The sequence below is a fragment of the Bos indicus genome, chromosome 27 (genome assembly GCF_029378745.1).
Source record: "Bos indicus isolate NIAB-ARS_2022 breed Sahiwal x Tharparkar chromosome 27, NIAB-ARS_B.indTharparkar_mat_pri_1.0, whole genome shotgun sequence".
Classification (NCBI taxonomy): Eukaryota; Metazoa; Chordata; class Mammalia; order Artiodactyla; family Bovidae; genus Bos; species Bos indicus.
The window spans coordinates 15,498,168-15,508,367 of NC_091786.1; the positions used below are offsets into that span (position 1 = coordinate 15,498,168).

Consider the following 10,200-nt stretch of genomic DNA (forward strand, 5'->3'; position numbering starts at 1 on the left):
GCCTATGACTGGTGAAAGCAGTTCTACTAGAGTGATGGAGTCCAAAACCAAACTGCAGTGGGATAAGGGGTGAGTGGAACTTGAGGGATAGAGACAGACGGACGGCAGAACTTTTTCAAGAAGTTTAGATATGAAGGGGAAAAGAGAAGACAGGCAGGAAAAAGAGGTGGAGTCAAGGGAGTCTTTTTTTAAAGATGAGTAGTAGGAGCAACATTACACTGTTGACAGAGGCAGTACCAACGCAGAGGTTAAAAACAGAGACAGAGAATTACTGATAGATCAGTGAAAGAAAGATCAACAATACAGGTAGACAGAGGAGATAAGGAAATACTGGGTTTACAAGCTTTTAAATATCAGCTTACCTTTTTCTTCCCTTTTTACTGTGAAGTAAGGTACAAGATTATTTACTAAAAATGAGGCAGGGAAAGAAAGTGAGAGGGTATATTTCAAAGAAAATTTGAAAAGGTCTGAAATAAGCACAGTGGAGAATGGGATACAGAGTTGAGCAAGACAGCACAGTAGGGAGTGACAAAATGCTGCCAGTGCGGGTGAGGTTGGTGATGCTGAATTTACAGTGACATAAATCTACTCAGTAGTGTGATTTTCCCCAGCAATCTTGATACACCTGAAGACAAGATGGACAGGTAAAATCACCTGGGCCTGGGAATCTGCCAGATAGATGTGAATGAAAGGCAGCAAAGCAAGAGAGTTTGTAATATTGACAAGAAAATGAATTTCACGTGAAAGAATAAAATCTAAGTGGTGTTCCATCTTAGAGATGGAAATGGGAACCAGTGGATAGCTATAGGCTTGGGGAAACACAGAAGGGTCAAAGGACTAGAACAAATAGAAGGTATTAGCCAGGAATAAGCTAATAACCATACGATTTCATATAGTTGTAGTTATTGTGGATGATGACACACAGTGAGGAAAGGCAAACAGACACAAGGATAAAAACAAATATTTACTTAGAATTTCATACATTCTTAGCACTGTGCTAAGCATTTGGCTTTATTGACTATGCCAAAGCCTTTGACTGTGTGGATCACAGTAAACTGTGGAAAATTTTTCAAGAGATGGGCATACCAGACCACCTGACCTGCCTCCTGAGAAATCTGTATGCAGGTCAGGAAGCAACAGTTCGAACTGGACATGGAACAACAGACTGGTTCCAAATAGGAAAAGGAGTACATCAAGGCTGTATGTTATCACCCTGCTTATTTAACTTATATGCAGAGAACATCATGAGAAATGCTGGACTGGAAGAAACACAAGCTGGAATCAAGATTGCCGGGAGAAATATCAATAATCTCAGATATGCAGATGACACCACCCTTATGGCAGAAAGTGAAGAGGAACTAAAAAGCCTCTTGAGGAAAGCGAAAGTGGAGAGTGAAAAAATTGGCTTAAAGCTCAACATTCAGAAAACGAAGATCATGGCATCCGGTCCCATCACTTCAAGGGAAATAGATGGGGAAACAGTGGAAACAGTGTTAGACTTTATTTTTCTGCGCTCCAAAATCACTGCAGATGGTGACTGCAGCCATGAAATTAAAAGACGCTTACTCCTTGGAAGGAATGTTGTGACCAACCTAGATAGCATATTTGAAAAGCAGAGACATTACTTTGCCAACAAAGGTCCATCTAGTCAAGGCTATGGTTTTTCCTGTGGTCATGTATGGATGTGAGAGTTGGACTGTGAAGAAGGCTGAGCACTGAAGAACTGATGCTTTTGAACTGTGGTGTTGGAGAAGACTCTTGAGAGTCCCTTGGACTGCAAGGAGATACAACCAGTCCATTCTGAAGGAGATCAGCCCTGGGATTTCTTTGGAAGGAATGATGCTAAAGCTGAAACTCCAGTACTTTGGCCACCTCATGTGAAGAGTTGACTCACTGGAAAAGACTCTGATGCTGGGAGGGATTGGGGGCAGGAGGAGAAGGGGACGACAGAGGATGAGATGGCTGGATGGCATCACTGACTCGATGGACGTGAGTCTGAGTGAACTCTGGGAGTTGGTGATGGACAGGGAGGCCTGGCGTGCTGTGATTCATGGGGTCGCAAAGAGTCAGACACGACTGAGCAACTGAACTGAACTGAACTGAAGCATTTGGCATGCATTGTCCCCAGACAGTTCCTACAACTATCAATTAAGAATTATTCTTGTCCCCAGCATTGTCCTGGTAGAGTCAGTGAGATGTCTAGAGAGGACAGAAGAGCAGTGAGGAAGCAGTCTCCTTGGTGGGGGAACAGATTTTGGTAAACTAGACTGTAACATTTTTAAGAGGTTGAGGAGATAGTTTATTCCTTGTGGACTGGTTGTTCTGACAGGCACAGTGGGAGGATTTTAGAAGAAAGGGAGGAATGAGAGTTTGGAATGAGAAGGGAATGAGAAGCCCAGAGGAACATTAGGATACGAGAACACTGCAAGGGCATACAGGTTAGACAAGTGAGGGAGTTACATCGTGGGTAGTGTGACAAGGAAAATGGACACGAGGCCACGTGGATTTAGAATTTAGAAGAAACCTTCAAACAAAACCATCCAGCCCCTGTTTTTAGCTCCTCTCTCATTCTTTCTCTACAGACAACAATTCTAGTAACTTAAATTCTCAGACTATAATAAGTCAAGATTGATTGACTGTTTACTACATGTTAGACACATTACATGTATTAATTCTGAAAGAGATGGGAATACCAGACCACCTGACCTGCCTCCTGAGAAATCTGTATGCAGGTCAGGAAGCAACAGTTAGAACTGGACATGGAACAACAGGCTGGTTCCAAACAGGAAAAGGAGTACGTCAAGGCTGTATATTGTCACCCTGCTTATTTAACTTATATGCAGAGTACATCATGAGAAACACTGGGCTGGATGAAGCACAAGCTGGAATCAAGATTGCCAGGAGAAATATCAATAACCTCAGATATGCAGATGACACCACCCTTATGGCAGAAAGTGAAGAAGAGCTAAAGAGCCTCTTGATGAAAGTGAAGGAGGAGAGTGAAAAAGTTGGCTTAGAGCTCAACATTCAGGAAACGAAGATCATGGCATCCGGCCCCATCACTTCATGGCAAATAGATGGTGAAAAAGTGGAAACAATGACTTTATTTTCTTGGGCTCCAAAATCACTGTAGATGGTGACTGCAGCCATGAAATTAAAAGACGCTTACTCCTTGGAAGGAAAGTTATGACCAACCTAGACAGCATATTAAAAAGCAGAGACACTGCTTTGCCAACAAAGGTTCGTCTAGTCAAGGCTATGGTTTTTCCTGTGGTCATGTATGGATGTGAGAGTTAGACTGTAAAGAAAGCTGAGTGTGGAAGAATTGATGCTTTTGAACTGTGGCGTTGAAGAAGACTCTTGAGAGTCCCCTGGACAGCAAGGAGATCCAACCAGTCCATCCTAAAGGAAATCAGTCCTGAATGTTCATTTGAAGGACTGATGTTGAAGCTGAAACTCCAATCCTTTGGCCACCTGATGTGAAGACCTGGCTCATTGGAAAAGACCCTGATGCTGGGAAAGATTGAGGGCAGGAGGAGAAGGGGACAAGAGAGGATGAGATGGTTGGATGGCATCACCAACTCAATGGACATGAGTTTGAGTAAACTCCGGGAGTTGGTAACACCAGGGAGGCCTGGCGTGCTGCAGTCCATGGGGTTGCAAAGAATTAGACACGACTGAGTGACTGAACTGAACTGATGTAGTAATTTATTTAATCCTTACAACAACACTATGAGGTATGGATGATCTCCATCATACAGAGAAACTTTAAATTGCTAGTATCTGGTAGAGCTTTTTTTTTTTTAAATCATGTTTTCCCCTTAGCTGACACCATTTCCTCTCTCGGCTCCTACTCTGGTAATGATTAGGTTCCCACCTCTTGGGAGAATTGCATCTGTACAGGCTGAGACAGAGCCAGTGTGAACGTGGACCCAGCCAGAGCTTTTGGAATAATGAGCACAGCAAAAACCAGCCTTTCTTTTCATTTACAAAGGGATTCACTCAGAGGGTCCAAAGCTCTGTTTTGCAACCGCAGAAAACCTGGGGCTCAACACAAAACTGGGAACCAGAAGGAACTAGCGATGAAACACAGTCCTTCCTCAAATACTCAGGGTCTGATCAGCCCGCCTCTGCTACAAGGAATGGCCTCACTCCAGCATTTTTAATAGAAAACATTTTGCTTCCATTTCACTTTCCAAGCGGGTATAAAATCTACTAAAAGGAATACGAAGAATCAAAATAAGTAAGCTCACTCACAAGAGACATGCCCCGATAATTATTTCTGGTTGCTAAGATTATTCAGCCCGTTATTTCAAAGTGGCGAAATTCAGAACATTCTGAGAAGAGAATTCAAAAGCAGCAGCTACATTCACTGATAGGTTCATGTGAGACACACACACCTACAACCCCCCCCCCCCACCACTTCCCGTTTTTCAGTGTATACGGGAAGGGGCCAAGACCCCGATCAGCACAATAACTAATTTTGTACATTACAGTGCATAGAAAGACGGAGGGAAAGACACTTTCTTTGAAAGGTTTGTCTGGGCTCTGAAGGAGGCTGGAGCCCAGTGCTCCAGGGCCATCATGAGCTCCACCTGCTCCTTTTTGGCTGCACTGGCCTCAGAGGCAGCTGCTTCCTGTAAGTGATCTGCTGGCTTCTCCTCTTCCTCTGCCTCCTACTGGGGAGAGAGGGCTGGATACCTCTGCACGCACTCCTGCATGGCCCAGAACTGGTCTGCACAGTCGACCCCCTGACATCCTCCTTGCGGTAGTGGAAGCAGGAAAAGGCTGCCTTCAACAGCTCCCTACACCGGCCTCTGGCCGTCTTCTCAGGCAGTTCCAGTTGATGTCTCCATTCAGCAGAATCAGTCCATGCTCCTCCTGTGGATGTTTGGGGTCGTCAGCCACCAGCTGCACATTGCTTTGAGTTTCATGGTCTTCTTTGGTCACAAATATGATTCCATCCTTCGCTTCCTGCCGACAGTAGGCCGTGATGCAGTGGTGGAGGCCTCACGTGTCCCTGGTAGAGCTTTAACTTGAGCCCTGCTCACTGACTCTGGAGCCCCAAAGCTTACCAAGTCGTTATTCTTTCTGCTTGAGCATGGCTGTCATTTCTCTCTCTACAATTCTTTCCTAAATTGTACACTTTCTCTAGCAGAAGCAGGTCTCTCCATACTTTTAACATATAAGTTTCTCTTAAAGGTTACTGTATGACAGATTATGACAATATCAATACATTCAAACCTAAACTTCTAACAATATACTACACAAGTAGATTTTGAAATAAAGACAGTTCGTCTTGGACTTTATTCAAGAGAGCTTACAAAGATACCCTTACTCAGGAAAGTATGAAAGTGAAAGTCGCTCAGTCATGTCTGACTCTTTGTGACCCCATGGACTGTATAGTTCTCCAGGCCAGAATACTGGAGTAGGTAGCCATTCCCTTCTCCAGGGGATAGCCCAAAGATCACATTTTAGCACAGATTTGGTGTGTTTAAAAAAATTATCTGTCACCCAATAACTTTATTCTGTCCTCAGGGTATAAACTAGACTCTGATATTTTTTCCTGAGGACAAAAAAATAAGTTACAGTCAATCTTGACATTTTAAATTCTGTAACAGACAATGTCTTGGGTTTTGTTTTGGCTCCATACATTTTAATGTATATAACAACAAGTAGCTTTTCTTTTAATAGTTATTTATGTTTATTTATTGTGCTGTACCAGGTCTCAGTTGCAGCACACAGGATCTTCAGTCTTCATTATGGCATGCGGGATTTTGTTCTGTTTTTTTTTAGTTGCGGTATGCAGGATCTTCAGTTGCAGCATGTAAACTCTTAGTCGAGGCATGTAGGATCCAGTTTCCTGACCAGGAATTGAACCTGGGCCTGCATTGAGAGTGTGGAGTCTTAGTCACTGATCCACCAGGGAAGTTCCCCAAAGTAGCTTTCATACTTATAAGGGCTTCCCTGGTGGCTCAGCTGATAGATCTCGGGGTCAGGAAGATCTCCTGGAAAAGGAAATGGCAACCCAGTTCAGTATTCTTGCCTGGAGAATTCCATGGACAGAGGAGCCTGGTGGGCTACAGTCCATGGGATCGCAGGGTCAGACATGATTGAGTGTGCATGCATACATACTTGTAAAATAAGCAGAAATCCCATTATCAAAATCCTCCTTTTCTGTTATTTAGCAGTTTTAAAATATCAAAGCACAGTATAGTGTTTTCCTTTCTCCAAGGGGGATATGTTCCAAGAACCCCCGTGGATGCCTGAAACCACAGAACCCTATATATGCTATATTTTTTCCCTATCATACTTACCCACCTTAAAGTATAATTTATAAATTAAGCACAGTAAGATATTAACAATAACTAATAACATAGATCAATTACAACAATATTCTGTAATAAAACTTATGTGAATGTGATCTCTCTCTGAAAATACCTTATTGTTCAAATTTAATGCCTTTTCTATCTTAACTAAGCATTTATCGTGCACTGATTACTGGCCATAATTTTAGCAACCTGAGGTGTGACTGCAAAACTAGCACAAATTTATTCTTCCTTCTTCACAATTTCACGGATATAAGATACACTCTTACCACAGATCTTAGAAACCTCAGCATACATCTTTTCTTTCCTTATTATGTCAGGAATTTTCATCTTTCATTTAAAGGAAGCACTTTATGACATCTCTTAGGCATGTCAGAATTGCCAGCATCACTACTCTTTGTGTTTGGGGCCATTATCACGTAAGGAAGGGTTACTTGAATACAAGCACCGTGATGCTTTGACAGTCAATCTGATAACCAAGACAGCTACTAAGGGACTAAGAAATGGATTACACTGGACAAAGCGATGATTCTCGTCCGGGAAGGGCAGAAAGGGATGGCGAGTGATGTCATCACACCCTCAGAGCAACGAGCAACTTAAAATTATTAGTTTACTTCTGAAATGTTCCATTTAATATTTTCAGACTGGGGTTGACTTTTGGTAACTGAAACCATGGAAAGTGAAACTGTGGATAAAGGGGGACTACTGTTATCTGTGTATAGAATGCAAGAAGTAATAAAAAGTAAAGATTCAGCAAAAAATAAACCACATTTGGATTCTAACTATCTTAATGGTGATTTAGCAATCAGACTTTAAGTGGGTGGCATTTTCAAGGAAACTAAAGGACTTAAATAAAAGTGTGGTGTGAGGCCTCACACTTCATGAAGGTAACTACAATAGGAAAACTTAAAATTGAAGTGTTTATATACCAATTATTTTTGAGCTCTTCAGTAAGGACTCTGTAATATTCACTAAAAGACATTCTTCAGAAACTAAAAATAATAAAAATAGATTCCATATTAGCTAAATATATTTGGAATAGAGATAATATTATGTCTGCTATTATTCTGGAATAGTTACCTACTCTAGTATTCTTGCCTGGCGAATTCCCATGGACAGAATAGCCTGGCCGGCTACAGTCCATGGGGACGCAGAGAGTCAGACCTGACTGAGAAACTAACACTTTCATCATAAATTTAGGTTTGTTTCATTGAATTCTAGCATTTATTTTTCAACCAAATACCTGGGGATGTGACCATATATTTTCCTAATTAAGCTATGTTTAACTGGATACTTAAATTATTTCAGTTGATTAAATCACACTTAATATTCAAAAAGTACCTAAGAACAATACTCTTTTCTTTGAAGAAGTATCTGGTGATATGATAGTTTTTATGACTTTAATTTCTTACATCAAGCTTTTTTTCAAACTAGAACATTTTATCTTTAAAACACAGGCAAGGATATACAGTGCAGGAAAAAAGTGTTCATCATCCCTGTTCCCCTCATTACTGTCAAAATCTTTAATACCATGTTCTCTAGGAAAACATCTGTGTACTATTATAAAGTAAGTTCTTGGGCTCCGGAAAAACTATCTCCAGCCTTTATCTCAAAATGGAGAAACAGTAAAAGCTAATGTTCCAGGAATATACTTTTCTAACATTATTAGATGCTAAAACAAAAGCATTAATTTTTTTTCTTTAAAAAGTGTTTTTTTAAACACTGGAAAATCTACTAACCCAGATCTCCTGGAACATGACATATCTGCTACCTGTCCTGAATAATATATATTGTCTTTTCTCCATCTTGTGCTCAAAGTCAAGCTGAACTACCCTAGGAGATCCATGAGATTGAGCTTGAAGGGTTCTTGGGACCTGGCAGAACTAAGCCTAAAATATGAGACTTTGTAATTCTCGTATTGTCAGCCACAAGTGGTCAGGGTCACTCCAAGTCTTCAGAGGACCTCCCAGATGCTTTTTGTGCCATATCACCTAGATAGATAGATAGATAAAGAGATCTATATGTATCTGATGGGATTGTTGTTTTTGTTTTTTAAATCAAGCTACCCTCAAAGGACTGACGATGAAGCTTCAATACTTTGGCCACCTGACACGAAGAGCTGACTCATTCAAAAAGACCCTGATGCTGGGAAAGACTGAGGGCAGGAGGAGAAGTGGGGAGGCGACAGAGGATGAGATGGCTGGATGATGAGATGGTTGGATGGCATCACCAACTCAATGGACATGAATGTGAGCAAACTCCAGGAGACAGTGAAGCACAGAGACACCTGGTGTGCCAGAGCCCATGAAGTCACAAAGAGTCGGACAGGACTTAGCAACTGAACAACAACAACCCTCAAAAAGAAAGATATTTGATATTGTAAGGCAGTTCTTTACTTTTACTAACCAAAAGGAACACCAGTGAAACACTCTGAATAATGGTTTTTTTCCAAAAAGGAATCTCTGCATGGGTAATAAACTGGAAAGTCCTGGGTTTCAGTTACCAGTTCTGACACTCACTAGATGTGAGATTTTAGCAAGTCTCCGTCTCTGACAGATTGCTTTTTCATTTGTGAAATAAGCAAGATAATCACACTTAACCTACCAACCTACAGGATTTTTGTAGGGCCAAACTAGTTAATAAATATATAATAAAATTACTCTATAAATTCTAAAGCAGTTTCTTGATGTCAGGCATTTATAATATTAACAATACCATTGGGTGAAGTCTGCATTCACTTCAACAAAATGAGTGACAGTGGGTGGCTAGTTTCCTCACACTCCCTTTGCATTCCCCATTCCTCCAGACATAGTAAAACCTGGTTTCTGCAGAATATGACTTAATTTGAGTTACTGGGAAACAAAGCAATTAGCCCAGACAGGATACAGCTGAAGATTTGTGCGAACGAATGATGAGATGCTTGATCGTGAGCAGGTGTTCTCCCTAGATTATCTAACCTGCAGTTGATTAAATTTGGAAAATACGGCTTGTTCCCAAGTGAGTAAACCTTGGGGTCTTAGCTTTTCGAGATTGGGAAGGCCTCAGGAAGGCCCTGTGGGACGTGGTAGGGGAGATTTTCAAAGTATTAAGGGCCTGGGTGGAAATCTTACCTTGAGGAAGTCTTGTTACCACACACAAACCCTTTGCCTGAAGTAACAACAGGACAACTCCAGTCAGTGCCTGACTTGTCGGAGGAATATAAACATGTGCAGAGATGCCCTTAGGGCTCTGGAAGAGCCCCTGCCGCAGGGCATGCTGGGAAAATAGGAATGCTGAGAAGGTGCGAGGCATGCCGGGAAGGGAAGGTGCAGTGCATTCTGGGAAAGGTGTGGGGGGACGTGTTGGGAAGTTGCCATGTTGACCTTGAGAGGAAGGACAGAATGGAGGGCCATGGGACCATTCTGGAATAGAGATAGCCAAGGAGCAGCAATGTTCATTTATCTCAGAAGTGAAGTTACCCTAGTAGTGTCCATTTTAGAGCTGCTTTAGTCAGACAAGACAGCTTGGATCGTTTCCAACTAGCCTCTCTTCTCCAAAGATGTGTTTCTTCCTTTGGGTTTCCCTACCCTAGTACCTCAGCTTGGTCGAGATGGGCGACAAGGGACTTTGCCATGGCCTCTTCCCGTTGTTCCAAGTGTTAATGATCCCCACCTGTACTGACATCCTCATTCTGGCTGTTTAAAGCCTTCTCTGCCTTGGACTCTAATTTTTTTTCAATACTGCGGGGAGAAATGTCTCAAGTTTTACTTTTCCACCTGAAATGGATAGTACGGGCCCTCAAAAGTTTCCGAAATCATACTTTAAGTCCCAGTGAAAGTTTTTTCATTTTAGACAAATTCATTTTATGCTTGCATTAATTTGAGACAGAGCC

The 10,200-nt window shown here is 41.8% G+C and overlaps 1 pseudogene; it reads right to left on the bottom strand.

Moving 5' to 3' along the window:
• Positions 1–4,490: 4,490 nt before the first annotated feature.
• LOC109553319 (mitochondrial intermembrane space import and assembly protein 40 pseudogene) lies at positions 4,491–9,620 on the bottom strand (annotated as a pseudogene).
• Between the last annotated feature and the right edge of the window lie 580 nt (positions 9,621–10,200).